Consider the following 8,196-nt stretch of genomic DNA (forward strand, 5'->3'; position numbering starts at 1 on the left):
TCGGAACTGCAGATAAACAAGCTAGGGACACTTGAGGATAGCAAAAACGGCAGCTCACATACACACAAATGTCATGTTCCAGGCAGTGCAGGGGACGTGAGGACTTTTCATATGTCAACATGGTTGAGGTTTATAATTGGATAGCACAACAATTTATTTCAAAATCGTTCGTTTGTTTGGCCCATTTCAAGCTAGCTTCGCTCAGCATCTTAAAGGGTTAGCTCACCCAAAAATGAAATTGATGTCATTAATGACTCACCCTAATGTCGTTCCACACCCGTAAGTTCGTTCATCATCGAAACACAGTTTAAGATATTTTATATACTAGTCCCAGAGCATAATGCAGTCTATGCCCACTTTACTTTCCATGTCCAGAAAGCTAATAAAAACATCATCAAAGTAGTCCATATGTGACATCAGTTGGTTGATTAGAGTCTCTTGAAGCATCAAAAATACATTTTGGTCCAAAAATATAAAAAACTACGATTTTATTGAGCATTGTCTTCTCCTCCATGTGCCTCCACTCGCACTCGCCAACGTCACGTGATTTCAGCAGTTTGGCAGTTTGACGCGAACCGAACTGCTGAAATCACTTGACATTGGCGACCCGAATCATTGATCGATTCACTGATTCATGAACCGTTTGATTTTTTTTTGGAGGCACATGAATCATACAGGATGAGTTTTTTTAGAAAGTAAAAATGCAGAATGTTTCCTGTGATGGGTAGATTTAGGGGCAGAGGCAGTGTAGGGGCATAGAAAATACAGTTTGTACAGTATAAAAACCATTAAGCCTATGGCCCCACATTTCACAAAAACGTGTGTGTGTGTGTGTGTGTGTGTGTGTGTGTGTGTGTGTGTGTGTGTGTGTGTGTGTGTGTGTGTGTGTGTTGTCTGTGTCTCTGTGTGTGTGTGTGTGTGTGTGTGTGTGTGTGTGTGTGTGTGTGTGTGTGTGTGTGTGTGTGTGTGTGTGTGTGTGTGTGTGTGTGAGCCTGTTTATGTGGTTTATGTGGTTTATGAGGACACAAATTTTGTATAACTACATGGGTATTACACTGGTATTACACTATAAATGTGGTTTATGAGGACATATCAAATGTCCTCATAATTCAAATGGCCTTAAAAACATACTAAATGATGTTTTTTTGAGAAAGTAAAAATGCAGAATGTTTCCTGTGATGGGTAGGTTTAGGGGCAGGGGCAGTGTAAGGGGATAGAAAATACGGTTTGTACAGTATAAAAACCATTGCGCCTATGGAGAGTCCCTGTAAACCACATAGACCAACATGTGTGTGTGTGTGTGTGTGTGTGTGTGTGTGTGTGTGTGTGTGTGTGTGTGTGTGTGTGTGTGTGTGTGTGTGTGTGTGTGTGTGTGTGTGTGTGTGTGTGTGTGTGTGTGTGTGTGTGTGTGTGTGTGTGTGTGTGTGTGTGTGTCTTTGCCTCCAAGCATGGCACATCTTCCAGTGCTCTGCTTTTACCAGAAAGATATGGTACAGCTTATCTGTATTTTATAAATCTAATAAAACGAAATACTTTTTGAGATATGAAGGATGCAATACTACACAACATGAGATGGGCTGAAACTGAGCTACCTCCTAAAAATATTTAGGTTGTGATATTTTCATTTAATTGATCCTTTTAAGTTAAATGTATGAGTACAAACAAAAAAAATCTGTCAGTTCTGCTTACATGATCTTTGAATTTCCTAAAAATTCGGATGTAACTGACTACCTCAACATTTTTGAAGTTTGCCAACCTGTTCAGGTTTAAAATACAGGAATAAAGATCTGAGCAAATTTGACCAGGGCAGTGTCTACAATGAGCACACAAGAAAAACCTTGAAGCAGTGGAAGAAGGTTGTCTGGTGCGATGAGTCCCGTTTTCTTAATCAACACACAGACAGCTGTGAATGTGGGATTCACCTGGGGAAGTGATGGCACCAGGATGCACTGTGGAATGTTGACAAGCTGGTGGAGGGAATGTGATGTTCTGGGAAATGTTTTGCTGGGAAATCCTGGTTCCAGCCATTCATGTGGACATAAATTTGACATGTGCCACTTACCTAAGCATTGTTGCAGACCAGACACACCTCTTTATGACAATGGTATTGTTGTGTTAACCTTTGGTAACCAATTATCAAAGGTTTGTGTTTTCAGGCTCCAAACCACCACTGTCATATAAATCAATGGCCAAAATGCAAAAAATGAAATAATAATAATAACCTTTTAGTTGATAACGGTGTCGTGTAAACGACCCCTTAGAAAGAAACTTTTTTTCAATCCATTACACTGTTTACATTCATTGAATTCTTAGTAACAATAGAGATGGTGCTTTTTAAAACTCTCATCTGTTTTCCTCTAATTCCCCCACCCCACTTCCGACCCTTTGTGTCATTTCTGTGCCACATGCATACACACTTTCAGTGAGAGATGCACTTCTCTCAAGTTCACAGGATGGCCCGCCCATCCGTTCAAAACCACATGCTCTCCGTGAAGAGCTCAGTACTCTCTCTTTCTCTCTCTTCTTCCTCCTTTTCTTTTTCTCTGTATCTCTCTGTATCTCTCTGTATCTCTCTGTTTCTCTCTCTCTCTCTCTCTCTCTCTCTCTCTCTCTCTCTCTCTCTCTCTCTCTCTCTCTCTCTCTCTCTCTCTCTCTCTCTTTCTCTCTCTCTTTGCTTTTCTTCCTTGCCACAGTCACAAACACACATCATATAGGCCACCTCAAACATTTCGGCAGATATGGGTCGGTCAAACTTAGGTATTAATTAAAACTAAAGCACAAAGGGTTATCAAAGCCAGGTGGATTTATGAATTATAATTCATTTGAATTTATGATTTATAATTAATTTCTAACATTACAATAAGTACAAATTTGCTTTGGGGAAAGTTCATAAGATTCCCCTAAATAGCGGTTTCATTTTTGTGGCAGTATTTGCCCCTAAATCGATTTAAAGGGATAGTTCACTTTAAAATGAAAATTCTGTCATCCTTTACTTACCCTCAAGTTGTTTCAAACCTGTATGAATTTCTTTCTTCAGCTGAACACAAGGGAAGGGAAGATTTTTTTGAAGAATGTCAGTAACCAAACAGTTAACTGGAGCCATTGACTTCCATAGTATTTTTTTTTTGTTGTTGTTCCTACTATGTAATTCAATGGCTCCAGTAAACTGTTTGGTTACTGACATTCTTCAAAAAAATCTTCCCTTCCCTTGTGTTCAGCTGAAGAAAGAAATTCATACAGGTTTGAAACAACTTGAGGGTAAGTAAAGGATGACAGAATTTTCATTTGAAAAAATGAACTATCCCTTTAACTGTTGAAAACAGTAGAAGAAATATATTTCCAGAGAATTTCCCCCTCCCCAAAAAAAGCTGTTTATAGCTGTGGAGTTTTTCTCCATTCGTCTAAAGTTCAAGAGTATTATCTTTTCTGATGTGTTACTGAAATCATTTTCACACTTTCACAAAAGGACTCAGGAAGTTCTCAAAAGTGAACAACTGGATGAATCCATGAAATGTTTGCGAATCAGATTGGCACTTAGTGTCAGCATTAGTGTCATCCTGGATAAAATAAATAAAGAAATAAAGAATTAAAATTAGCATATGCACACACTCCTCTTAGACCCCTGTAGCGTTATTGACACAGGGGTCAATACACCCCCCCCCCCCCACACACACACACACAAAAGTGATATGCATGTTTACAAGCTGTTTTCATAAAATTTTATTTAAATAAAAAAATGAATTTAGAAACAAATATTCTAAATTCTACAACTAAATCCATAAAATGATCCATGATGGGAACCCCTAAAAATATTCTATATATAAAGTGTCTGAAAGAACGCATTAAGGTTCGACACAGAACTCGGAGTGATCGTGCTGTAATTTCAAGACTATGGGCATTAACAGGGAGTGCACTGGTCCTACCTTTGCTGTTGCATCTGGAAAAAAATCTTTGCTTTTCGCAAATCAGTCAAGTTCTTCCACACATGATACAGTTAATCATTTCTTTGTGTATCTTACTTTATGCTCATGCTGTAACAATAAAAAGTTGAATACACCTGCTAGTAATGTGTGCAGTTGAAATAGCCAAACTTGTCAATTAAAGTTTTTTTGTTTTACTCTTTTTTTAGACCTTTATTTCAACTAAGGAGCCTATTATTTCATAGAAGAGAATAAGGTGTTTTTTTACATCTTAAGATGAAACTATAATTACTTCCTTGTATGAAACTGGAGGTTTTAGGATCAAATTGGCTTGATTGGCTTGCTTGATAATCTAACTGTTCATATCAGGACCTCAAAAAGCTTTTCTTCTAGAGCTTTTGAGGTCCTTTTTTATTCAAATGTTCATACTACTTACACAATAAAAAAAGAGGAAATGTATGACAAGAGCTATAAAATATGTCCCATGCTTTGCCTTTTGTTATTTGGCGTTGGCCTGGCAACCCAAATAAAGCTAAAGTGACCACAAGCTAGCTGTATTGCTGTACATCTGTCTGTTTCCTTAATAGCCCATTACATAACTGAAGGTAACAATACAATGATATTTAAAGAATGTAATGTGAACAGGGTGTAGTACCACATTTTAGTTTAGCATTCTAAGCATTAGTCATGCATTTTAGCAGCATGCTATAACATCTCACTCATAATCTCACTGTATCCCTGTAAATCCCACATTTTCCACTAGATGGCCAGGAAGATCACAAGAAGGAGCTCTTTCACATTCCATGTGCAACACACAGAACACAGAACAGTGACACTTTACTCCAATCCTCCAAGAATATATACAGTATCAGATAGATAGATAGATAGATAGATAGATAGATAGATAGATAGATAGATAGATAGATAGATAGATAGATAGATAGATAGATAGATAGATAGATAGATAGATAGATAGATAGATAGATAGATAGATAGATAGATAGATAGATAGATAGATAGATAGATAGATAGATAGATAGATAGATAGATAGATAGATAGATAGATAGATAGATAGATAATTTAGCAATAAGTAAAACATGACTTCAGATAAATTTCACAACTGTTTTTTTTCTTCCTGTTTTTATTGCTGAAATAATTGTAACAGCCATTCTGCATTATTGAATCTCTGTTGTAATTCCATTGCTGAACACTGGGTGGAGTGTGGATTAATTAGTATATAGGTAGCCAGAGAGTAAGAAAAATCAGTTGTGTAATTGAGGGCAGAACAACCATTTTTGACAGTGTCACGATATGATCAATGGGAAATAAACTTGTGGGATTACAATGTGTTTGTACATCGGAACTGTTCAAATTACATCTACAAGCTTTGTGATAAATACAATTGATAAACGCAGTACTGGACTGGAAGTGTCTGGCTTGGATTTCACATGTCAAAAACAATGGCAAAACAGCTTCCAGTGACAAGATGGTCATTTGACACTTCAGTAATAATTATTCTGCAATCCAGAATGGCAATCCACAGCTGAAAGGTTTGAGCTGCGCCCTCTACTGTACAGGTGTGAATTTGCATTTCCTTCAGTCTAAGGTTTATGCCGCGTTCTAGGTAACCTGTAACCTGTGTTTTCCGACCTACACCCTGTGAAAGTGTACTGGAACGGCAGTCAAACCCATGACTTCCCACCCATGAACTCGTACTAGATCGATGTACTCCGAGTTCTGGCGTCACACAGCCCGCGAAACAACAATAACACCCCCTACGGATGCGGTGTTTATGAAAGTCGTGCATTAAAAACCAAATAGTTTATTAAAATAAGCTATTGCTTTAAACGTTATCTATTATGTTATGCATTATCAGCAGCTTTTCTACCTTTAGCTAGTTTTCAGTCCATTGAGTGCAAGAATAAATTAATACCATTTCAAATATAGGTACAAATAATATGAAATAAAAGGTATGAAAGCTTTGCCATCTTTTCTCCTCCTTTTCCCTCAAATAAACAAGTACACCAAACAACTTTGATGATTGAAATGAATGTAAATGAGCATAAGCCCCACATGGTCAGCCATGCTTTGTTTACATCTAGCTACTATAATTCCTTGCGCTCAGGCAGTATGGCGTGACTTTGTCTGGAATGCTACAAAGTCATGGTTTGAAGTTGTAACGTACGGGCTCAAAAACCTGCCCAGAACGCACCATTATATATTTAACTTTTCAGCACAGTTATTATTTTCACTTACTGCACCACATTGTTTAAATAGCAAATGCATTTGTGCCCATTTGTGCCATTGACCAACAAAAACCTATTTAGTTTAAAGTCAATAGCACAATATTATTATTTTATTTGTGTTATTTAAAGAGTGCGTTAGTAATGCGTGGCTGCACAACGCACGCACACTCTGTTTATTAGACACAAAGAGACGCACAGCAGTAAACAAACATTTTTAAATATGAAAAAAATTAAAGGACTAAAATGTAAACTATTGTGTACATAAATATAAAAAAATGCCTACATGTCATAATGGACAGTCATTGTATGTATCAGAATTAGCCTACACTGTAAAAAAAAATGTTGGTTTAACTTAAAAAAGTAAGTAACCTGGTTGCCTTAAAATTTTGAGTTTGTTGAAATTAAACATTTAAAGTTGATACAATGAAGGAAATTAGTTTAATAAATAGAAACTCAAAATATTCTTGTTTCTGAACCACATAAAAATTGATAAATTATGAATATAGCACTATTTGGCGTGTTTCACAGCATTATCACAAATAAAACACACACAATTACCCAATATGCTTACAAAATCTTTTAATAATCTTTTAATAAAGGTTGTCGAATCTCAAAAAAATCATTGTATTAACTCAAAATTTTAATTTCAATGAACTCAAAAGTTTAAGGCAACCAGGTAATTTTAAAAAAAATATGTTTTACAGTGTAGGCTACTGTAAAAATTGCTTTGATCAATAATTTATTTGAACAATTTTTGAACAAACTCATCAAAATAAGGTAAGACATTTTCAACATTTTTTATAAGTTACAAGATTCAACATATTTTTAAACTTAGTTTAATGCAATTTAAGTTGAATTGACTGAAACATGCAAGTTGATTGTACACTGAAAAAAGTATAACTTTAGTGTTGTTCGTTTAATGTGTATTTTCTCATTGAAATAGCTTAATTTTTTTAATTTTTTCATGTCAAGTAAACATTTTAGCTTAGATTTATGGTTCAATCCATTTTTTTACATTGATAGAATCTAAATGGGCAGCGGGACATTAAACTGAATTTATTAATTTGATCAGAGCATTTTTTTTAGATTAAGCAGGATTTGCACATGCACATTGTTGACTTGCAGATCCCGCTCTCTGTGGTTCAAAAAATAAAAATAAAAAGTCTGAGAACTGTCTGAGAAGAACACAGCACGAACTTGAGCGGTGGCCGTGACGATAACGTTACGCTCGAAATGTTCGTAATCTTCATTCAAACTATAACGTTCGGTTATTTTAGCCCCTCATTGGGCGGGTGAGTAACGTTAATAACCTAAATGCATGCAAACTATCTAAATTCATTTTGTGGGGGCATTGACCGTGTCAAGGGAAAGAGTTAACAATAACATTTCTCGAAACAAGTGCAGTTATAGCCTATATAAGCTACGATATTTTCTGCTTAACTTTTATTAGACTCCAGTTCAAAAGAAAAGTGTGTTTTTTCGCTGAGCACATTCTCTGCAGTCCGAGCGCGCTGAAGCGCTTGCTCATATATCTGAGGTAAATCATTAACACCATCACTGCTTACAGTATTGAACTAAATACATTACAATCGGCTAAAACGAATAAGCAGGTTACTTTTCTGAAAAAGAGTGCTCCCGAGTCTGTGTTTCTCACAGTTTGCGTGAATCGCGGCACAGTTCCACACACACACAAAATACCGGCAGTTCAATAGTGAAACTCGCAGCTCTTAAAGGGGCCACACTCTATTCCAGCTCTTAAAGGGTTAGTTTACCCAAAAATGAAATTAATGTCATTAACTCCTCACCCTAATGTCGTTCCTTACTTTTAAGACCTCCATCTTCACACACAGTTTAAGATATTTTATATTTTAGTCCCAGAGCATATGCAGTCAATGCCCACTTTACTGTCCATTTCCAGAAAGCTAATAAAAACATCGAAAATACATTTTGGTCCAAAAATATCAAAAAGACTTTATTCAGCATTGTCTTCTCTTTCGTGTTCCTAAAAAAAGATTAAAACGGTTCGTGA

Source organism: Pseudorasbora parva, chromosome 21 (assembly GCF_024679245.1).
Source record: "Pseudorasbora parva isolate DD20220531a chromosome 21, ASM2467924v1, whole genome shotgun sequence".
Lineage (NCBI taxonomy): Eukaryota > Metazoa > Chordata > Actinopteri > Cypriniformes > Gobionidae > Pseudorasbora > Pseudorasbora parva.